This window comes from Aethalodelphis obliquidens, unplaced genomic scaffold (assembly GCF_003676395.1).
Source record: "Aethalodelphis obliquidens isolate GAN/ISIS:26980383/991018 unplaced genomic scaffold, ASM367639v1 scaffold52, whole genome shotgun sequence".
Lineage (NCBI taxonomy): Eukaryota > Metazoa > Chordata > Mammalia > Artiodactyla > Delphinidae > Aethalodelphis > Aethalodelphis obliquidens.
In genome coordinates this window covers 14,369,683-14,394,004 of record NW_020837996.1, presented here as the reverse complement: position 1 = coordinate 14,394,004, position 24,322 = coordinate 14,369,683, and the positions used below count along the sequence as shown (strand labels likewise).

The window sequence follows — 24,322 nt, the reverse complement described above, 5'->3', positions numbered from 1 at the left end:
GCTGCCTGGCAGGAGCTAGCACATTGGAGGAAGGGGCCATCCTCTGGAGTCACTGCCCGAGGTTGCACGAGTGGTGGTGTCAGGGGTAGGGGATGGGGTGGATACATCTCAACTTCTCCCCACCCCCTGCTCTCTAAGCTGCTGGCACCTTCCATTAGCCAAACTGAAAAGGAAGCCAGTGGGCAGGGGAGCCTGGGAAACATAGTTCAGCCCCCTAGATGTGAGCCCAGCAGAGGAAGGGCAGGGTATGGGTCTGAGAGCAAACAGTAAATGACCTGCATACCCACCATGCCATACAGCCTTTTCATCAGAATGCAGGGCACATAAGGGCAAGTGCACCCATAAATGGGAATTGTGAGGACAAGAATTTAGGTCTCTGACTCCTGGTTCAATGTTGTGTCTGGTACAGGAGCAGAACCCAACAGTTACCGGCATCCTGTGACACTGAAAAGCAGAGGAAGGGGCAACTGGGGTTCCGGATGGTGCCTCCTGTTCTTGGCCTTTGCACATCTGGAAGCTTCTACAGACGGCTCTACGCAGCAGAGTGCAGATCCGCAGCAAGAAGCAAGCACTGTTTTTCTCTTTCGGGGGTATGAGAGCAGCCTGAATATCCCCAGCAACTGCTTTGGGATCTGAGAGAAACAGATGCAGCTGCTGCTGAAAAACAGGAGGCAAATACGTGGGCTGAGGCGCCTCTCAGCTCCCCACACCCTCCTTTCTCAAAGGCCGTCACCTCTGTCCCTGCGGAGTTCCCTCATTCCCCTCACCCCTGCAGGCCCCATATAACCTCAGTGAGTAGCTGGGAAGCAGCTGCCACCTGCTGCCCTGGAAGCTGGCAGGATCCCACAGGTGACAGCATGAGCAAGGGCAGAAGGTCCAAGCCAGAGCGCAAGAGATGTGGAGTTGAGCAGGTCCCGCCAGAATGGAGTAGAGATGGTCATGGGAACCCTTCCCTTTGACCAGAATTCTGCCTCTAGGGATTTATCACACAGGTAATCTTACACAAGCGCATAAAGACTTCTGGACAGGGCTATTCACTGCAGTGTGGGTTATGATTCACAGAAGACGAGGACAAAAAAGCCAATCGGAGGTGATTTGATTAAGCAAATAATGGTGTACTTCAACAATGGAACGCTCTGTGCACCTACAAGGAATGAAACATCTACATATGCTGAAACAGGCTCATCTTCCAGACAGGCTGTTAAGTGAAAAAGGCAAAGGCCAGAACAGTGTGTCTAATATGCTGGGGCGGAGCCAGGGGTCGGGGAAGAAATGTTCTTATGTGTATTCATGCAAGCACCTCTTGCTATCCAAAGCTGTTTGGTTTCTGAATTCAGATAGCAGGGGTTCCAAGCAAGGGATGCTACCTTATTGGAATCTTTGACTCCTGTCTTTCATTTCCGATAGCAAATAGCAAGAGTTCATTAGTAACCAGTTCATCCAAGAGGCTATCTGAATCTATTTTGATCCTGAGTTGGAATAGTGTTTGGATAACCAGAGTAGACAGTAGGGATATCTGTATATGTAAGGCTCTCACCTTGTGTACGTGTGTATTTTCTCTCTGGGAAGATACACAGGGAATTGGTTAGCAGTGGTTGCTGCTAGGGAGGGTAATTCAGCCCTGGGGGAATGGGGTAGAAGTGAGACTTATTTTTCAGTTCACACGTATGTGTGGTGGTTTTTTTTTTGTTTTTTTTTTTTTTGTGGTGGTTTTAATACATGGCCCCGCAACTTTTTAAGAGGTGGGATTTATGTCCTGTCCTGTTCCATCTGAGGGGCTTTGCATCTGCTTAGTCCGATGAAGAATGGTGGAAGTGATACTACATGACTTTGAAGGTTAGGTCATAAAAGGTCATGCAGCTAGATCTGGGACACTTTCTCTCAGACCCCAGCCACCATGCTGGGAGAAGTCTAAGGCACGTGGAGAGGCCCTGTGCAGGCACTGTGGTCCCCAGTGCCGCCTGAGCTCCAGCTCCAGCTAACATCATGTGCAGCCGTGTGAGTGAGCCATCTTGAAGTTCAGCCCCCATCAAGCATTCAAACGACCGCACCCTCAGCTGCCATGTGACCATATCAATGCCAGAGACCCCAAGTGAGAGCCACCCATATGAACCAACACAGCAACAGAACTGCAAGAGACAATAATACATTGTTGTTTCAAGCCACTGAGTTCTGGTGTAGTTCTTTGTATGTGAATATTAACTGGACCATATATATCATCACACATATTACCTATTCAAAATTAAGAATATCAGGCTTCCCTGGTGGCACAGTGGCTAAGAATCCACCTGCCAATGCAGGGGACACAGGTTCGAGCCCTGGTCCTGAAAGATCCCACATGCCGCGGAGCAACTAAGCCCATGCACCACAACTACTGAGCCTGTGCTCTAGAGCCTGCCAGCCACAACTACTCAGCCCACATGCCACAACTACTGAAGCCTGCATGCCTAGAGCCTGCACACCGCAACAAAGAGTAGCCCCTGCTTGCCGCAACTAGAGAAAGCCTGCGCGCAGCAACGGAGACCCAACGCAGCCAAAACTAATAAATAAAATAAATAAATTTTTTTAAAAACTAAGAGTATCTTCCTTGTAAACATACAGGGATGGTGCTAAATGTTAAATGTACAGTATCTCGGGCTTCCCTGGTGGCGCAGTGGTTGAGGGTCCGCCTGCCGATGCAGGGGACACGGGTTCGTGCCCCGGTCCGGGAAGATCCCACGTGCTGCGGAGCGACTGGGCCCGTGAGCCATGGCCACTGAGCCTGCGCATCCAGAGCCTGTGCTCCACAACGGGAGAGGCCACAACAGTGAGAGGCCCGTGTACTGCAAATAAATAAATAAATGTACAATATCTCATTTATTCCTCACAAGTTCACTGTAGTTATCTCCATTTCACCAATGAGAAAACTGAAGCTCTGAGGGGTTCTCTGGTTACCTGCCCAAGATCACACCTCACAAAAAGCAGCCCTAGGATAAGAAACCAGGAGGCCTCTCAGTCCCAGGGTAACTGTCCCTCCCGGGACCCTGCTCTCACTCCTTCCCACTGCGGGCCTCACCTTCTCCAGTGACGGGTTGGGAAGAGGTGAGGGGTGGAAACTCACAGCCCACAGGGGCCTGGTCAGTAACACAGAGGGGTGAACTGGGCGTGGTGGGCTCAGCTCTGGGAAAACCAGCTCAGAGTTGCCAGATCGTTGGATTTTTTGAATAGAATCCAGAAATCGGATTTTTTTTTTTTTTTTTTTTTTTTGCGGTACGCAGGCCTCTCACTGTTGTGGCCTCTCCCGTTGTGGAGCACAGGCTCCAGACGTGCAGGTGCAGCGGACATGGCTCACGGGCCCAGCCGCTCCGTGGCATGTGGGATCCTCCCGGACCGGGGCACGAACCCGTGTCCCCTGCATCGGTAGGCGGACTCTCAACCACTGCGCCACCAGGGAAGCCCCCTAGAAATCAGATTTTTATGGGCACTTTATTTCTGTTTTAATGCTGGCAACTAGTTATGTGTGTGTGTATTGTTATTTTTGTTTTTTTCATCGTGTAGACTGACAGGCAAAACAAAAACAAAAGCCTGCGGATTTGCCTCTTTGGACTAGAAGATCCCCAAGGAGTCTTTGGCGCAGACGTTCTGACTTTCGGCAGAGCCTCTCCGGAGAGACAGTGCAATTCCAATCCCAGGAGGCTCAGATCTGAGAAAGGAGAGGGGTGGTGAAGACGGAGACGTCCCAGCCTCTCCAGCAGTGGGGAGGTGAGGCAGGGGGTGCCGGGAAGCCAGGCCACAGGGACCCACAGCAGTGCTGGAGGGCAGCTGAGCCTGTGGCCAAGCAGCCGCCATAAGCTGCCCGCCTTCCCAGAGCTGTCGGTCTGCTCCCCGGGGGCCCGTGGAAGGCAGCCAGGGCACCGGGGGAGACTGAATTTCCATTGCAATGGGAAAGCACCTCCGCCCACCCACACCAGCCATTTTCTCCACTTCTTCTGCTCACCCCACTGCTTTTCCAACAGGAACGCTGCCCCCACCTCTTCCCCATCGACCCTTCTTAGCGGAGGGGGGGATCGATCCCGACCTCGGCTGTCTCCCTGGGCCTCTCCCTCCCCACTCCCCACTCCCCAGTGTCTTCGATTCCCTCCTGAGCTTGCGGCCCATTCCATTTTCAGCTGACTTGTCTTCCTCTGAGATCCAGCCTGGCAGAGCGCTGTGGAGTGATTGATGAGCTAGGGAGCTCTGGCTGGCAGGCGGGTGGGCAGCCAGCCAGAGACGCAGCTCTCACAAGACAGCCCGGCCGCCCAGGGAGAGCCCCCAGCTACTGGGGTTCTCCCTGAGGTCCCCCCGCCGCCACCCAGGTTGACATGGCAGCCGCTCTGGACAAAGCAGATAGCCACGAGGGCCACCGTGTACAGTACCTGGCACACAGCAGTCCCTCAGGCAATGAGAGCGCTCTATTCTCCACTCCAAAAACAGACCCAAGAAAATGAAGACCGTGAGTTCCTTAAAGCTGGGAATGTTCTCATTCAGCCATGCCTCTCAGTCCAGGTGTTTATAATGTGTACATTCATTAATGCAGCATGAGCCTTTGCTATGAGGATCAGCTCTTCATTACAATTGCTAGCGAGGTCTTGGAGGACAGGGTGCTTTGAATCCAGGCTCCATCGCCTCCTAGCTCCGTAAACTTGGGCTCGTCACTTCAGCTCTCTAAGCTGCAGCTTCTCTCTCAGGGTTGCCGCCATGAGATTGTTAGATAATATGGAAAAAGTGCTTAGGACAGACCCTGGCATATAAAGGAGATCAAGAAATGTTTTCAGCTGGGGCTTCGCTGGTGGCGCAATGCTTAAGAATCTGCCTGCCAATGCAGGGGACGTGGGTTCGAGCCCTGGTCGGGGAAGATCCCACATGCTGCAGAGCAACTAACCCCGTGCACCACAACTACTGAGCCTGTGCTCTAGAGCTCGCCAGCCACAACTACTGAGCCCATGTGCCACAACAAGCCCGTGCTCCACAACGAGAGAAGCTACCACAATGAGAAGCCCACGCACCGCAACCAAGAGGAGCCCCCGATCGCCACACCTAGAGAAAGCCCTCCTGCAGCAATGAAGACCCGATGCAGCCAAAAATAAATAAATTAATTAAAACAAAAAAAAAGAAATGTTGTCAATAAACAGCAAATAAATGAGGGCCTATGACGTGCTGGGTTCTGGGGCTACAGCTCTGAGCGAGGCAGATAAGATCCCTGCTCTCATGCAGTTCACCTTGGAGAGAGTTTGGAAGACCAACAACAAAAAAATAACTGAATGGAGAAACAGGAAATAGCAGGTAGAGCTAAAAGGGCATAGGATGGAGAATGGCAAGGAACGATGGTGATGGGAGCGATGGCCTGAAGGCCCCTCCAAGGAGGTGACACTGGAGTTGAGTTGGGACGAGGAGGACAGGTAAAAATCTGAGGAGACAGCATTTTAGGCAGAGGGAACAGCACATGTAAAGCTCCTGAGGCAGGAGCAAAGCTTGGAGTATGTAAGAATCAGAAAAAGAAGAGAGAGGGGCCCACGTGGCCAGAAGAGCAAAAAAGAGAATGTAGGAGATGAGCTTGGACACCTAGAACAGGCCAGAGCAGCAAGGACATGTAGGTCAGGATGATGGTTTTATTTTAAGCACAGTGAAGTGACTATGCTTTTGTTTCTGTTTTGCTTTTCAGTCTTCACAATTTAAAAAAAGAAAATGCCACAACGAAGTAGCCTGTGTGCCGCAACGAAGATCCCACGTGCTGCATCTAAGGCCCGGCACAGCCAAAGTAAATAAAAATACACAAATAAATAAATATTAAAAAAAAAAATAAAATAAAAATTAAACAAACAAAAAGGATTAGTTGCCAACATTTTAAGCAGGGGAGTGGTGTGATGAGGGAATAGAAGAGGGAGCAGCTGAGAGGTTCTCATGGTGACTTGGACCAGGGAGGTGGCCATGGCAGGTGCAGGATGGTCTGAGAAGTAGCAGGGACAGGTCTTTTCCTAGATTCCCAGGAGAGAAATTGGACCAGGTGTCCATGATGATTCCTGGGGTTTTCATTTGAGCTGCTGGATCAATGGTGGTGCTGTTTACTGAGATGGGGCAGCTCCATAAAGTGTATGTTGCTTTATGCCATCAGTCAAGAACAGGAGGCACAGTACTTAACCAGAGGTGATCTCTGTCCTTAGGAACTCGTGGTCTGGATGGGGAATCAAAGAAATGAGCAAGCAATGACGATTTAGCGTGACAGGTACTATGACAGGGAAGGAGAGGAGGAGAACCCACCCAGACATGGGGGAGGGGCCCAGCTCCCTGAGGAAGGACCTCCGGGCCAATGTGCTCCAGCCCGTCCCTCCAGCCTCCCTCTGCCCTCCTCCCTCACTATACTCCAGCCACACTGATCTTTCTACTCTTCTAAAAAGCCACTTCGGGGGCTTCCCTGGTGGCGCAGTGGTTAAGAATCCGCCTGCCAATGCAGGGGACACGGGTTCAATCCTTGGTCTGGGAAGATCCCACATGCCGCAGAGCAACTAAGCCCGTGCGCCACAACTACTGAGCCTGTGCTCTAGAGCCTGCGAGCCGCAACTACTGAGCCCCCAGGCCTGGAGCCTGTGCTCTGCAACAGGAGAAGCCACCGCAATGAGAAGCCTGCGCACCGCAATGAAGAGAAGCCCCCGCTCACCGCAACTAGAGAAAGTCCGCACACAGCAACAAAGACCCAACACAGCCAAAAATCAAAATCAAAATATATAAATTTTAAAAAAGGGTTTTTTCTTTCCTGCCTCTGAGCTGTGCACATGTGCTTGCATCTTTTAGGAGTGCCCACTTCTATCTCAGCCTGTTTCTATCCCACTCTATGTTCACCTCAACTTAATTTTTTTTCCTGCTGAAATTGTTGAATTGACCATCTCCTCCTATAAGAATCTGTAAGGGAATAGGAACAGATCTGTGTCTTATTCACTCCTGGATCCCAAATCCTCAGCACAGCCCTGCACACGATAAGTACTCTATAAGTATGGGGGGACTTTCTTGGCAGTCCAATGGTTAAGACTCCACACTTCCAATGCAGGGGGCACGGGTTTGATCCCTGGTCGGGGAACTAAGATACTGCATGCTGCATGGCATGGCCAAAAAAAAAAGCACTCTATAAGTATGGGCTGAATGAATGAGTGAACAGATGAATGAAGGTAAGGCCTGAAAAATGAATTGAGTTAGACAGGCAAAGAGCAGGGGAGGTAAGACTAGTCCAGGCAGAGGGGATGGCTTGTGGAAAGGCCAGGAGGCAAGACAACACAGTATAATCAGAAAACCAAAAGTACTGACAGATCGGCAGCTACCTGTATTTTCTCCATGCCCTCGGCCTGGCCAGCACACAGGGGGTCCTCAGTAAGCATGGAGGCCTCCCTGCTCTCTCCCGTGTGGTGAACAAAGAAGCTGCAGCAGGATGGCCAGAGCCCAGGAGCTCTCAGGGTAGGGACTGTGCCTCACTCTGGGCCAGGCCCAGACCAGCACATCATAGGTTTTGGACGTTGACTGATGCTGAGAGGACATTCACACCTCAGCTGCAAAAGTGACGGGACTTGATAATTCCAGAATGTTAGCGCCAACAAAGTCTTTAGAGCCCAACCTGTCCCTTGCTACCAATGAGGAAACTGAGGCCCAGAAAAGGGAATGGATTTGTGCAAGGTCATACAGCAAGTCAGTGAGGTGGGAGCCCAGATGTCCTGACTGCTGGTGCAGAGCCTCTCCCACCCTGTCCCCACTCCTACCAGTCCCCCTCCTTCCCTCTCCATCCTTCTGCCTTTCAAGATGTTAGAAACCAGCAGATTGGAGCCAACAGAAAATCCCTGAGTGCCTTTTACCAGGGTGAAGGCATTGTGTTACAGGGAGGGCAGATGGGGCGACCCATTAGCAAGCAAACACTGAGTTCCTGTGGGTTCCATTAGTGCTTCTAATTAACCCATTAGCACCCACTGGAAACGGGAAGCACAGAGATCCCCAGAGGGGATGAGTAATGGAGTAAGACAGCTTTGATAAGGCCAAGGGAGCAGAGTTGGAGAGACAGAGAAGGGGTCTTTCCTCTTTCCTTAGAGAGGGTGCCAGGTACTGTCAGGGATGAAGAAGACCAGGCAGGACTCAGAAGCCTGGCATTTCAGAGCTGCAGGGAACCAGCTGAGCTGACCCTTTGTACAGATATGAAAACTGAACAACAGAGAGGAAGAATTTGTCTCTGAGTCACTCATGGAGAACCCAGGATTCCTGGCCATCACACTACATTACAGGACTCAAGTGTGTACCAGGAATTATGGCTAAAAATACAGCAAACCATTATTGGAGCACCAAGCTAACTGCTTTACATATTTATCTTATTCTCAGCAATCCTGGGAGGCAGGTACTATTACCTCAAAACTGAGGCTCAGAGTGGTTGAGTCACTGCCCCAAATCACACAGTTAATATGTGGAAGAGCCAATATTCAGACCCAGGCAGACTGATCACCAAATTCTCATCTTCATCGTCATGCCATCTTGGGGAGCAGCAGAAAGAGACAGAACCACCATTTGATACATTGTCTGCACAGCCCTTCACTGGGTCATGCTTTTTATTTTAAGCACTTAAAGATGATACTATTGTCCTATTTTACAAGTGGAAAACCCAAGGCACAGTGAGGCCAAGGAGCCCACCTAATGTCACACACACAGATACTCTCAGAGTCAGGATGCAAACCGGTTGATCTCACTTCATCGCCAAGGCTCTGGGCTACTCCACTGCATGCGTGTGAGGACCCCTACTCTAAATGTGCCTACCTCTCTGCTTGGCATCCAGACTGAGCCTTCTGCTTACTCGGGGAACCACTGAATGAAACCGCCTGCCCTGGCCACGCACCATAGCAAGCACTTGTATGAGTTATGTTAAACAGGCGGTCCTGGTACGGAATGTGGAACTTACAAGCTACCACCAACCAGGAGAATTTGGGAAAGGTCAAAAGGAGAGAGGAGACTCCAGTCCACATGCCCTACCAGCCACCCAGAATCCTTCTCGCTGGAATCCATCTTGGCTGAGCGATGTGCGCACCACCAGGAAGGACCCCGAGTCAGAGTGACTGGCCAGAGACAAGCCGGAAACTAACCCCATGACCATAAAAGCTGAGACTGCAAGCCACGTGGCAGAGCAGTCCTCCTGCGTTTCCTTACCCTGCTGCTCTCCACCCGGGCCCCCTTCCCAATAAAGCGTCTTGCTTCGTCAGCACGTGTATCTCCTCGGACAATTCATTTCCAAGTGTTAGGCCCACTCTCAGGCCCTGGAAGGGGTCCCCCTTCCTGCAACACACTTGTTCCTCTATTCATTCACTCAGACAACAAATGTAATATTGCGTGCCTGCTGTGTCTGCCAGGCCCTTGCTTACGAGACCAGTGGGATTCCAGCACTTGTGCAGCTACCATTCTACTTGGGGGGCAGGAGAGACAGATAGCAATTCTAACAGGGTAGGGATGAGCATTGGGTGTCATGGCATCACCTAGTCCTAGGGGACAGAGAAGGCCAAGCTGAGTCTTGTAGGCCAATTAAGCATTGTCCAAGCGGAGAGGAGCTAGAAGCAGCCCACACAGAGGCCCAGAGGTATAAGAGAGCCCCAGTTCCAGTAAAAGCTGGGTGGGAGCTTCTACTGGAGGAGGCAGGTGGAACTGGAGAATCAAGAAGTGGCTGGAGGGCTTCCCTGGTGGCGCGGTGGTTGAGTCCGCCTGCCGATGCAGGGGACACGGGTTTGTGCCCCGGTCCGGGAAGATCCCACATGCCGCGGAGCGGCTGGGCCCGTGAGCCATGGCCGCTGAGCCTGCACATCTGGAGCCTGTGCTCCGCAATGGGAGAGGCCACAACAGTGAGAGGCCCGCAAAAAAAAAAAAAAAAAAGAAGTGGCTGGAGTGTGGACTTTACCCCCAAGACAATGGGGAACCACTGTAGGATATTACATGTATCATGAAGATTTGCATTTAGAAAGCTTGACTCTGGAAGAAGGATGTGATGGGCTGGGGGTAGATGCCTGGAGGTGGGTTTGGTGGTGGAGTTTCCAAAGATAAGGAGGACTAGGGTGATTGATTTGATCCAGGAGTGAGAGGCAGGGACGTGGCCTGTTACTGACTAGGATGACAGGAGAATCAGGGTGGGGGTTGGGAGGATGAGAGACAAGTTCCTTAGACCTGCTGAGTATGAGATGCCTAAGGGCATCCAAGAGGCTCTGTCTAGAGCGTGCCTGCACTTACTGGCCTGGATTTCAGGCCTACTGGTCTTAAGATTTTGCAGAGAACTGACTCCAGACCTTCTTACCCTGTGCCTCAACTTCTTCATCTGAGGACTTCCCTGGTGGTCCAGTGGGGAAGACTCACGCTCCCAATGCAGGGGGCCTGGGTTCAATCCCTGGTCAGGGAACAAGACCCCACATGCATGCTGCAACTAAGAGTCCACAAGCTGCAACTAAGAAGTCCGCATGCTGCAATTAAGAAGTCCGTGTGCCACAACGAAAGATCCCACGTGCCATAACTAAGACCGGGCACAGCCAAAATAAATAAATTAATTAAGTTTAAAAAATTAAAAAAATTTTTCCTCATCAGTACAATGGGTAATAACATGATCTCATAGAGTTGTGAAGATTAAAAGGATATTAAATATATAATTAATGTATAAAGCATTTGACACAGTCCCTGGTACATGGGGATGCTTCATAAAGGTTAGTTGAATAAATATATGAATGGATGATTCTTTGGGCTGTGGCTGCTAGAAGTTATTTGGGAAGAAAGAGTTGATTGAAAAATTCATGGACCTTATTCATACACCATGATCAGGTGGGATTTATCCCAGGGACGCAAGGATTTTTCAATATCTGCAAATCAATTAGTGTGATACAACACATTAAGAAATTAAAGAATAAACACCATATGATCATCTCAACAGATGCAGAAAAAGCTTTGACAAAATTCAATACCCATTTATGATAAAAACTCTCTAGAAAGTGGGCATAATAGGGAACCTACCTCAACATAATAAAGGCCATATATGACAAACCCACAGCTAATATCATTCTCAGTGGTGAAAAGCTGAAAGCATTTCCTTTAAGACCAGGAACAAGAAAATGATGTTCACTCTCACCACCTTTATTCAACATAGTTTTGGAAGTCCTAGCTATGATAATCAGAGAAGAAAAAGAAATAAAAGGAATCCAAACTGGAAAAGAAAAAGTAAAACTGTCACTGTTTGCAGATGACATGATACTATACACAGAAGATCCTAAAGATACTACCAGACAACTACTAGAGCTCATCAGTGAATCTGGTAAAGTTGCAGGATATAAAGTTAATGCACAGAAATCTCTTGCATTACTATACACTAACAATGAAAGATCAGAAAGAGAAGTTAAGGAACCAATCCCATTCACCACTGCAACAAAAAGAATAAAATACCTAGGAATAAACCTACCTAAGGAGGCAAAAGACCTGTACTCAGAAAACTATAAGACACTGATGAAAGAAATCAAAGATGGCACAAACAGATGGAGAGATATACCATGTTCTTGAATTGGAAGAATCAATACTGTGAAAATGACTATACTACCCAAGGCAATCTAAAGATTCAATGATATCCCTATCAAATTACCAATGGCATTTTTCACAGAACTAAAACAAAAATTTTTTTAAATTTGTATGGAAACACAAAAGACCTCAAATAGCCAAAGCAATCCTGAGAAAGAAAAATGGTGCTGGAGGAGCAGGCTTCCTGACTTCAGACTATACTACAAAACTACAGTCATCAAAACAGTATGGTGTTGGCACAAAAACAGAAATATAGATCAATGGAACAGGATAGAAACCCCAGAAATAAACCCACGCACCTATGGCCAATTAATCTATGACAAAGGAGGCAAGAATATACAATGAAGAAATGACAGTCTCTTCAATAAATGGTGCTAGGAAAACTGGACAGCTGCATGTAAAAGAATGAAGTTAGAACATTCTCTAACACCATACACAAAAATAAACTCAAAATGGATTAAGGATCTAAATGTAACACTAGATACTATAAAACTCAGAGGAAAACATAGGCAGAACACTCTTTGACATATCTTTATGGATCCACCTCCTAGAGTAATGAAAATAACAAAAATAAACAAATGGGACCTAATGAAACTTAAAAGCTTTTGCACAGCAAAGGAAACCATAAACAAAACGAAAAGACAACCACAGATTGGGAGAAAATTTTTGCAAATGATGTTACTGACAAGGGATTAGTCTCCAAAATTTACAAACAGCTCATGCGGCTTAATATCATTAAAACCAATCATCAAACAACCCAACCCCAAAACGGGCAGAAGACCTAAATAGACATTTCTCCAAAACAGACATACATGTGGCCAAGAGGCACATGAAAAGATGTTCAACATCACTAATTATTAGAGAAATGCAAATCAAAACTACAATGAGATACCACCTCACTCCAGTCAAAATGGCTTATCATCAAAAAATCCACAAATGGGACTTCCCTGGTGGCAGAGTGGTTAAGAATCTGCCTGCTAATGCAGGGGACATGGGTTCGAGCCCTGGTCTGGGGAGATCCCAGATGCCATGGAGCAACTAAGCCCATATGCCACAACTACTGAGCCTGCACTCCAGAGCCCACGAGCCACAACTACTGAGCCCACGAGCCACAACTACTGAAGTCCACACACCTAGAGTCCATGCTCCACAAGAGAAGCCACCACAATGAGAAGCCCATGCACCACAACAAAGAGCAGCCCCCGCTCGCTGCAACTAGAGAAAGCCCATGCACAGCAACAAAGACCCAATGCAGACAAAAATAAACAAATTAATTAATTAAGAAAAAAAAAGATGTGGTACATATATACAATGGAATATTACTCAGCCATTAAAAATAATGAAATAATGCCATTTGCAGCAACATGGATGGACATAGAGATTGTCATACTGAGTGAAATAAGTCAAACAGAGAAAGAGAAATATTGTATGATATCGCTTATATGCAGAATCTAAAAAGAAATGATACAAATGAACTTATTAACAAAACAGAAACAGACTCACAGACTTCGAAAACAAACTTATGGTTACCAAAGGGAAAAGGTGGTGGAGGAAGGATAAATTAGGGGTTTGGGATTAACATATATACACTATTATATATAAAACAAATAATCAACAAGGACCTACTGTATAGCACAGGGAACTCTACTCAATATTCTGTAATAACCTGTATGGGAAAAGAATCTGAAAAAAGAATGGATATATATGTGTGTGTGTGTGTGTGTGTGTATGTATATATATGTGTGTGTGTATATATATATATATATATATATATATATATATAAAACTGAATCACTTTGCTGTACACCTGAAACTAACACAATATTGTAAATCAACTATACTCAATATAAAATAGAAATTAAAGTTTTAAGAAAGAGAAAAAATTAAAATTCATGGACATTTTTCCTCCTTCTTCAGTATTCAGGGCTGGGTTGGAGGGTAGGGGAGAAGGGTAGTAATGCCAGTGTTAACCTGGAAACGACTGGGTAAGGGAGGGGATGGTTCCATCTTCCATCCTCACCCCTACCCTGGAGAGACACACACACACCTCTAGGTATTGAATAATTATAAACCTATAAAACTGGGGGGAATGGTGCGGGGGTGGTTGGTTGGAGGACATTAGAGCCCTTATAAAGGAGGCTCCAGAGAGATCCTTGTCCGCCATGGTGGCACCCTGATCTCTGACTTCCAGCCTCCAGAACAGGGTGTAAGGCTTTGGGACATTTGTTTTGGGAGGAAAGGAATGGCCAGGCCTTTTCTGTGCTCTCTCTCAATGGAGCTGGGGATCTTTCTGCAGGAAAGCACTTTTTAAGCTAGGGAGTAGAAAAAAGAGCTCAAGGTAGAGCTCAAAATTGAGCGCATTCATTCATTCATTCACTCATTCATCCATTCATTCAACTAATTAAGTGGTTCTCAACCAGGGGTGATTTTGCCCCTTGGTGAACATTTGTCAATACCTGGAGACATTTTTGGGTGTCATAACTGGTGGGGAGGGGGAGGTGTGCTATTGGCATTGAGTGGGTAGAGGCCAGGGATGCTGCCAAATACCCCAAATGCACAAGATAATCCCCACAACAAAGAATTTTCCAACCCAAAATGTCAATAGTGTGGCATTGGAGAAATTCTGATCTAGTTAGTACTTACTGAGAGCCTATTGTATGCCTACTAGGAGATACTAGGAAGAGGAGACAGTCAACTTTACTACCAGGTAGGGGAGACACACACTAAATTTATCAGGTGATGATAAGAGTTATCAGGAAAACGTGAGAGATGCGGGGGGCTGCAGCACAGGGAAGGGACCTTGACTTTTCTTTTTCTTCAATTTATTCATTTTTTTGGCTGCATTGGATCTTCGTTGCTGCACGCAGGCTTTCTCTAGTTGAGGCGAGCAGGGGCTACTCTTCGTTGTGGTGCACAGGCTTCTCATTGCGGTGGCTTCTCTTGTTGTGGAGCATAGGCTCTAGGCCCATGGGCTTCAGCAGTTGCAGCATGTGGGCTCAGTAGTTGTGGCTCGCAGGCTCTAGAGCACAGGCTCAATAATTGTGGTGCAGGGGCTTTGTTGTTCCACGGCATGTGGGATCTTCCTGGACCAGGGCTCGAACCCATGTCCCCTGCATTGGCAGGCAGATTCTTAACCACTGCACCACCAGGGAAGTCCCACTTTGACTTTTCAACTGCAAAGAGCTGGAGGAATGGAACTGCTAGGGCAAAGCCCCTAAAGGCTGTGGAGAATCTGGTTTCATTTATTCTGAAACTACTACTGAAGTGCTTCCTGTGTGTTAGGCACTGTCCCAGGTGCAGAGTATAGATCACAGGGCAATACAGATACAAATTCCTTCCCTCTTCAATAGCACAGCCTCCGGCCCCTAAGGAGACTAAAATAATGAGGAAAAGTGCCTCCTGTGGGCACTGAGAAGGTGACTGAAACAAATATGGGAGGTGAGGGAGTGAGCTTCCCAGGAAGCAAGGACCACCAGTGCAATGGTCCTGTGGTGGGAGCGCAAGCATGTGGAGGAAATGGGGAAGGCCAGTGTGGCTGACTGGAGTAGTAGGAAATGAGTCAGAAAAGGTCTATGGTCTGAACGTTTGTGTTCTCCCCAAATTTATATGTTAAAATCACCCAAGGTGAAGGTATTAGTGAAACAGGAGGGAAGGGGGCAGGGCACAACCTTTAAAAGAATGACATAGCCATAGGACATGACAAAAACTGGTTAGAGCGAACTAGGTCCAAGATGGCGGATGAGTCAACTTCTAGTAGACCTTGAGCCTTATTACAGGCTCACTGTAACACATCAGTACTCTAAATGACACACCCACAGGCACCATGACAGTCCCAAGGCTGACCAAAGACGGTAAAAAATTGGGTGGTGGCCCCAATTCCTGGAAATCCCCATCCCTTCCCCAAAATATTGATAGTTGGAATAATCTTCCCACTCATTAGCCTATGAAATTACTCACCCCTACAAAAACTGACAACCCCATACCCTGAGGCCTCTCTTGTCTTCTGAGATGGCCCACACTCTGTCTGTGGAGTGTGTTTCTCCCTAAATAAATCCACTTCTTATCTATCACCCTTTCCCTCACTGAATTCTTTCTGTGATGAGGTATCAAGAACCTGAGCTTCATTAAGTCCTGAGGCCAGGTGTGTGATCTCAATTAATAGACTGTGGGATTAAAAGACCACGGGTTTGGGCTTCCCTGGTGGTGCAGTGGTTGAGGGTCCGCCTGCTGATGCGGGGGACACAGGTTCGTGCCCTGGTCCGGGAAGATCCCACATGCCGCGGAGTGGCTAGGCCCGTGAGCCATGACCGCTGAGCCTGTGCGTCCGGAGTCTGTGCTCCGCAACGGGAGAGGCCACAACAGTGAGAGGCCCGCGTACCACAAAAAAAAAAAAAAAAAGACCGTGGGTTCAAGTCCCAATCTGAGTTCCATAGTTTCATTAGGAGGTGGGGCCTTTGAGAGGTGATAAGGTCAGAAGGGCTCTCATGGGATTAGTGCCCTTATAAGGGAGGCTCCAGAGAGTTCCTTGTCCCCCACGGTGGCACCCTGACCTCTGACTTTCAGCCTCCAGAACTATAAGAAATAAATTTCTGTTGTTTATAAGCCAGTAGTCAGTCTGTAGTATTTGGTTACAGCAGCCCTAACAGACTAAGACAAGAGGTCATGGGGCCCAGATCATTGGGCCTTGTAGGTCACCATAGCGATGTAAGCAAATAGGGTAGGGGGAACCCGGAGAAAGAGAACCAGGCATGGCTTTCTTGACATAAAAGAAGCCATTTTTGGCCTAAGCCATTTTGTAATCTATGCCTGGCCACAAAGCTTGCCCTTGAACAGGTCTCAGTAATCAGTGATCTTAAGGGAAGCGAGGGAATGCAGGAACAAAGGAAAAGCAAAGAAGAAACAATAGTTCAGTGAAAAAACAGTGTCCTAGTTCCTCCTCAAGGGATATACATAACAATTTAATACAGTCCTTGAGTTCTGCAGGAACTGAGGCCCGCACCCAGGTGAAGGACGGAATGATGATGTTGACCCACAGGACTTCAATCAACTAACACCTGGACTCATCCATCATGGCCCCAATTCTATGCTGAATTCTCCTCTGCTCAGGCCCCTTCACGAATATGCATGTACCCTTAGCTTAAAACTTCCCCAAGTTTGCTGTTTGGGGGAGACACTATTTTAGGGAAGATCCCCAAGTGTTATTACTTGCTGCGAGTAATAAACCTTTCCTTTTCTCGATCTTTGGCTTGGTTGTATCTTTTTCTGACCCCCACCAAAAGGCGAACCCAGTTTTCGGGTGACAACAGGATTAAAGGAGAAGATGTCTGACCAGTAAGAGCTGACTGTGAGAAGCTTGTAGAAAAGAGTAACAGGAGGGGTTATGGGCTGTCTAGACTGGCAGTAATAAGTCCACAGGAAGCAATGTGGAAGGAGAGGGGAGGAGAAATGGGTTGCAAAGCTCCACAAGGAGAAAGCAACGGAGTGACCTTACCCCCTAGACCCTGATCTACCGAGAGTACCTGGGAAAATTAACAGCTTCCCTTGAGGGGACAGTAAGGGAACAGGGTCCTGGGGTGGTGGGCAGGGGAGGGCAGGTTTCAGGCCAGGAAGGGGAAGAGAACGTGCAGAGAAGAGGCTGAGAATCAGCAGTTTTCTGATGAGGACTGTGGGCTCCTGACAGCACCATGGCAGGGTGGTCGCAGAACGGGAGTCAGATTAGCTGTGCCCGGGCTTGTGGGAATCAGAGTCTCGGTGATGGAGGATCGGGCTCCTGGTGGGGAAGGATGTAACAGTTCCACAAATGGTTACTCTCACAGCTCCTATTCTGAGCCACACCTTTAATAAATGTTTGCTATTACTTCTATTATTTCTCCAGGAAGCCAGAGGAAGGAGCTTCTGAATTCCTCCGGGGCGGCCCTCCCAGTTCACCCCGGAGGAAAACAGGCTGGGGCGGGTCTCGGATTCCAGCCGGGCGGCTGGAGCCACCGCGCACCCCACGGCTGCCCTCCGGCGGCTCCTCCCGATTCCTTATCAGCCAGGAGATCCCCAACCAGGCGCGGACCAGATGCTGCTTTCAGAGCCCTAGGCAGCTGGGTGTGTCTTCCCTGCTTTGCAAAATCGGGGAGCAAAAAAAAAAGAAAAGCCTGGACGAATATCCTGGCTCAGGTGTGGGACTCGCCTTAGAACTGGGCGGCAGCGGAGTCGGGTCAGAAGCCGCGTGCGGCACCACGCGGAGAGCGGAGCGCGGGGGGCGGAGGCCGAGACGCAGGCACCTCCCCTTCCCCGCCAGCTAAGGGCCTCTGCCAACCCCCGCTGCAGCCCCGGTCCTGGCCCAACTGAACCTTACAGGCCCCAGGGGCCGAGGCGCCCGCATCCCGGCCCGCTGGCCCACTCCTCCCCGAGGGAGGCAGCCCCCAACCTGGCTGTTGGCCACATGCTGAGTAGCCTTGGGCAGATTGCCTCCAGTCTCTGGGCCTAAGCTTTTCTCATGTTAAAAGAGGACGCTGGGACTTCCCTGGTGGCGCAGTGGTTAAAAATCCGCCTGCCAATGCAGGGGCACACGGGGTCGAGCCCTGGTCCCAGGTCCCACGTGCCGCGGAGCAACTAAGCCCGTGAGCCACAACTGCTGAGCCCCTGTGCCACAACTACTGAAGCCCGCGCACCTAGAGCCCGTGCTCCATAACAAGAGAAGCCACCACAATGAGAAGCTCGCGCACCGCAACGAAGAGTAGCCCCTGCTCACTGCAACTGGAGAAAGCCCGCGCACATTAACAAACACCCAACTCAGCCAAAAATAAATAAATAAAATAAATTTATAAAAAATACATAAAGAGGACGCTGGACTCAATTTCTCCAAGGTCCCTCCAGGTTGGGGCAGTCCCTGCAATGACCTACCTTCTCCGGATTTGAAACTCTTCCCTCCTGGCAGCCTTCAGGTGGACCCTGGGTTATCTCGGATGGTATTTATCGTTTCTGCATCCTTGGGGGCAGAACAGTTGCAGTGCAGCTGTGCTTCCCAGCAGAGGTCAGCATACTTTTTCTAAGAAGGGCCAGATGATAAATATTTTAGGCTTTCTAGACCAGGCGTTCTCTGTCACAACTATTCTACTCTGCCCTTGTAGCAAAAGCAACCATGGAGGATGGTAAACTAATGAGCGGGGCTGTGTTCCCATAAGCCTTTGTTTATGGCAGCTGATTTGAATTTCTTGTAATTCTCAGGTGTCAAGAAAATTTTCTTTTTATACATTTTTTTCTTTCACTTAAAAACACAGAAAGTGTTCCTAACCTAGCAGGCTGCACTAAATCAGTTTGTAACCCCAGGCTTTGAAATGTGGGCTTTGGGGCTGATTCCTTCACTTTTCTGGAGCTGTTTCTCATCTGCAAAACACTGACAAACTTCAGCATGGTTGTGGGGGATGATGTCAGACCACAGATGAAACTACTACATAATTGATGTCATTCTCCATGTTGTAGCTGGTACATGTCCCCAGCAGAAGATGGGGGCTTAGAGGTCAGGATGGTGTCTTGTTGCGTCCCACACTCCCCTCATTTCCTGAGTGCAATTATGTGACAGGCACTGTGTTAGCTGCTCAACATGCAAATCTCATTCAATCAGCTCAGGCTCAGGAGATAGAAATTGTAGGCAGATAGGGTAAGGGGTCCCGGATAGGGAGAACCGGGCATGGCTTTCTTGACATAAAAGAAGCCATTTTTGGCCTAAATCATTTTGTGATCTAAGCCTGGGGCACAAAGCTTGCCCTTGAACAGGTCTCAGTAATCAGTGACCTTAAGGGAGGTGACGGAATGCAGAACAAAGGAAAAGCAGCCATGAAACAATATAGCTCAGTGATAAAACAGTCCCAGTTCCTCCTCAAGGGGATACGTAACAATCTGATTATGTTTTTGCATTCTGCAGGAACTAAGGCCCCCACCCAGGTGGAAGAGGGAATGGTGATGTTGACCCTCCTGACTTCAATCAACTAAAGTTTGGACTGCCCAGGCCCCTTCATAAATATGCATGTACCTTTAGCTTAAAACTTCCCCAATTTTGCTGTTGGGGAGACACTGCTTTGGGAAAAATCCCCAGTGTTCTCCTTACTTGTTGTAAGTGATAAATCCTTCCTTCTTCCTTTCTTTGGCTTGGTTGTTTCTTTTGGCTCAACACCCAACGAGAGGCGAACCCAGTTTTGGGGTAGCAAGATGACATATTTCTACTTTACCGGTAAGAAGGTGAGGCTCAGAGCCCAGATTTGAACTGGGTGTTAGGTCAGCCTCCAGAACCCCTTTCTTTGTTTTCTTGTTTTTCTGTCTGATAAAACTTAGAGTTGCTTAGTCTAGCAATGTGACCTCAAACAGAATACTATTTTTCTAGATATCTGTAAACTCTTTGGTCAAAGGACAAGCTATAATTAATACCCGTTATGTGCACCTGTCATTTGCTCCCATTTTTCAGAACAGAAAACTGAGGCTTGAAGAGGTTGAGGATTAAAATCTGGGCCTGTCTGACCCCTAAACTGAGCCCTTTCAACTGAGAACAGTTTCCATGTAACTGGTTGCATAGGCTCCAAACCTAGGAGCCCTCTAGGTCTCCTCCCGTCCCTTCCCCCATGCCCAATACGTTGGCAAGTTGTTTTGATTCATCCTCGAAAATATATCCTGAATCTATCATTTGGGGTAGGGAGAAGAGCTGCTTTGGGGCTACTGTGATCTTTTGAAAATGCATATTAGAACCTTGGAAGCCTTCCTAGTTGACTTGGAATAAAATCCCAAGCCTTACCTAGAGGGCCCTGGGCCCTCTAGCCCATCTCTCTCCCCTGTCCCCCACTCATGGCCACATTCCCTTAGTTCCAGCCTCAGTGGCTTCCTACCTTCCAGTGTAGCGAGAGGCTGCAAGAGATAACGCAGGCGCCGTGTGGTCACAGAGAGATCGCCTGGTAAATGGCAGTGTGACGGGAGTGTGACTGCGATCAAGAGGACAGTCTCTTCCGGGCTCTCAACCTCAGCACTGTTGACATTTGGGGCCAGATCATTTTTTTGTTGTGGGTGGGCCATCCTGTGCCTCGAAGGATTTAGCAGCATCCCTGGCCTCCACCCACTAGAGGCCGACCCTCTTCAATTATGATAACCAAAAATGTTTCCAGATATTGCCAAATGACCCAAGGAGACAAAACTGCCTCCAGCTGAGAATCCTGGGTCTTGGGGGAAATGCTGCAGGAGCCGAGAGGGTGGCGTGGAGGCAGCAAGAGCAGGAGGTAGAATGTGAAAGGCAGCAGAGGCTGCCTCCCCTCCTTGCACAACTCCACAGTCAGCTCCTCTGGCTCTGTCCCTGGAGACCCTTTGTCTCTGCTGGAGGCTTCCTTCCCATAAGGCTGCAGTAAACTGCGTGTGTGTGTGTGTGTGTGTGTGTGTGTGTGTGTGTGTGTGTGCAAGAGCTAGAGAGGGAAGGGAGAGAGGGAGAAAGAGAGAGGGAGAGAGAGATTGGGAGGAGAAAGAGAGAGACTGCAGATGGAGGGGAAGAGATAAAAGCTCTTTGAGGCTGGAAGCCCCTCTGGCCCCAGGTCCCAAGCCTCTGAACACACCAAGCTACAGCCCTGGGGGCCTCTGGCAATGGAGTCTAGGGTCCTTTGCCCCTCCACTAAGTGACCTGAGGGAGATGACTCAGTGGCCCCATCCCCAGGCTGGAAGGGGTGAGGGTGGGGGGACGGGGAGGCACCAGCCTGGTCTCCACCATCCCCTCCCCACCAGACAGCCCACCAGCCGGTCCTGTCCAACCGGCCTCTCAGGTTCATCAGAACCTGACCCCTCCCCACCCTGGTTCGGCAACCATCCCTCTGTATCCGGAGGCCTGGAGTCTCCCTGTGGCTGCCTCCCTGCTTCCACCTTCACCCTTCCTATCGTTTGTGCTCCAAGAAGCAGATGGAATGACCTACTAAGATTGCAAGTCAGATCACGCCATCCTGGCTCAAAGCACTCCAGTAACTTCCTCGGCCCCCAGAATCAAATCCAAACCCCTGGCACACCTTCAAGCGTATGTGGTCCCCAGCCCCCATCTTTTACCTGAAGTTTCCCCTGCCTGCTCTCCCCAGTCCTGTGTCCTCAGCATTAAGGTGTCCCTTACCTGACAGGCCTTCCTGCCCACCCCGTCTGAAAACAGTCTCCTCAAACTCCGGCACCTCCGCCTGTTGTGTAGTCTTCAAGGCACTTTTGACCACACGTCTTACCTTGTTTCTTTCTTGCCTGCCTCACCTAGAATCTCAATTCCTTGCCTGTCATTAATTTCTGCATCCCCAGGGCCCATGTGGCCGGCACATAGCAGAGCTCCATAAATATTTATCGAATAGACAAACGAATGAACAATTCGACAGCCTCAAGAGCCCCTGTCCTTGCTATGGCTCTGCATCTCATCACAGGCTCTGTGGCCTTGTGCTCAGTGAGGCTCATAGGCAGGGACGGCTCAGCCCATGGTGGTGGGGCAGCAGGCGCAAACAGGACAGCCCTGAAAAGGTGCAAAGATGTCAACAGAGGCAAATGCAAGGATGTCCCTGGTCACAGTGGGGAGGACACTTGGGGGACTTGGACATCTTTCCATGACTCTAATGATGACTCCACGGCTTCAAGAATCCTTTCCCTCCTTTTATCAGTCTCTTTGTGACCCTTTTTGAGGGCGACTCATTGTTACTATTATTAAGCTGGCTTCCCTCCACGGAAGTACCCACCCCCGGGAGAAGCCGCGGGCCCGCTTGGGCCCACAGACGGTCGTGGTGGAAAGTAGGTGGCCCCTCCTCCCCTGGGCCCAGCCTTCCCAGGCCAGGCTGCGGAGCGTGCCACCAGAGGGCGTTCCAGGCCACCGCATCCCTGTGCACTGGCGGCCAGAGGCGGGCAGGGCGGTGCTGGGCTCTGCTGCGTGTACGCCTGCTGGGGCCTCTCTCCCTCTCCCTCTCTCTCTCCCATTCAGGTCTTCCTGCAAGAAGTGGGGCTGGACCTGGCCGTCTCTGTGAAGGGGGCTCCATATCTCCACCCCCACCTGCAGTTAGCTCCTCTTTGATTGAACCCCTCCCTGTGTAGTCACAGGCCACGTGACTTTCTGAGCTGGAAGAGGCTTAGTCAGGGTCTCGCTGCCTTACCTCGCTGAGGGTTAATTCAAGGCCGTGAAACACAGTGTTGAGTCTGGCTTCATATCCGCGCTCTGTCATTTAAGAGCTGGACCACCTTGAGTGGGTTCCCTAACCTCTCTGAGCTCAGGCTGCAGACGTTCCAGCCTTTTCAGGCTGCGGGAGGTGACACATGCAAAGTGCTTAGCACTGTGCCTGGAGAGAGCCATTATCATTATGAAAGTGGCCTGCTGAAGGCCACCTGTCAAGCTGAGGTGGCAGACTTGGGCCCAGAATCCTCAAACTCTCAGGCCCCAGCTCTTCCTGTTGTGGTGGGCAGAGGCCCCCTCTGCTTGCACCCTTACTCGGGGGAGAGGTCTGTGTTACCAGCCGAGGTCGCAGGACAGTCCCCACGTGCCTCATCTGTGTTTTCCTGCCGTGGGCTTCCCTTGGGAATGGCTCCCCCCTTCCTCCTGGCCTGGCTACACCTGAGCTCCCTTCAAACCAGCCCAGGGGTGGGGAGAGGGGGAGGCAGTCTCCAGCGTGTTGGGAGGCAGCTCTGCCAGGATCTAGCACGTACTCTGTCCCAGCCGTTCTACTTCAGGAGATTTAATCCTACAGACAACAGTAAAATAATGCACAACATTTCCCACTGCAGCTTTGTTTGTGATTACAATAGTTGGAAGTAACATAAACGCCCCTTCAGTAGGTGACTGGTCAGATACGGTGGAGTCATAGAATGAAACACTAGGCAGCTGTAAGAAAGAATGAGGACGTCTTTGGTACCAACATGGAACACTCTTTAAGCTGTCTTAAATAAAAAATCAAAGCATAACAAAGGGGGGAATACATATACACATAAAAATGTATACATATTTGTGTATACATGCATCAGATCGCTCCGAAGGACACACAAAACTGATCATTTTGTTTACCCGGCGTGGGGGGGATCAGGATGGCAGGAGACCTGGGTGTGAGGGGAGATTTTCTTTTTTCCTTTTGGCTTTGCTGCGTGGCTTGTGGGGTCTTAGTTCCCCAACCAGGGATTGAATCTGGGCCCTCGGCAGTGAAAGCGCAGAGTCCTAACCACTGGACCACCAGGGAATTCCCTAGGGAGATTTTCTTTGCAGCCCCTTTTGTTACTCTTGAATATTGAAACGTGCATGTGTTACCTGTTTTGAAAATTAATTTTAAAACTCTCTTTAGGGACTTCCCTGGTGGCACAGTGGTTGAGAGTCCGCCTGCCAATGCAGGGTACATGGGTTTGAGGCCTGGTCCGGGAAGATTCCACATGCCACACAGCAACTAAGCGTGAGCCGTAACTACTGAGCCTGTGCTCTAGAGCCGGCGTGCCGCAACTACTGAAGCCCGAGCACCTAGAGCCCGTGCTCTGCAACAACAGAAGCCATCGCGATGAGAAGCCCGCGCACCACAGCGAAGAGTAGCTCCTGCTCGCCGTAACTAGAGAAAGCCCGCGTGCAGCAACGAAGACCCAACGCAGCCATAAAAAATAAGAAAAAAAATCCCTCTCTTTAATGAAAGGAAATGGTGACCAAAGAAAAAATTATGTAATACAACATAATAGGATATGATATAACGTAATATATTTGGGTTGGAGAGAATCCAGCTGGGATGCTTCTCCCCTCTCTGTCCCCCTCCTT

The 24,322-nt window shown here is 49.3% G+C and overlaps 1 long non-coding RNA gene across 1 annotated transcript; it reads right to left on the bottom strand.

Moving 5' to 3' along the window:
- Positions 1 to 17,021: 17,021 nt before the first annotated feature.
- LOC113608276 (uncharacterized) lies at positions 17,022 to 23,917 on the bottom strand. Its single transcript, XR_003428291.1, has 2 exons — positions 18,466 to 23,917; positions 17,022 to 17,341 (listed from the first exon to the last, which is right to left on the bottom strand). It is a non-coding gene; the product is annotated as an uncharacterized LOC113608276 (long non-coding RNA).
- Positions 23,918 to 24,322: the final 405 nt, after the last annotated feature.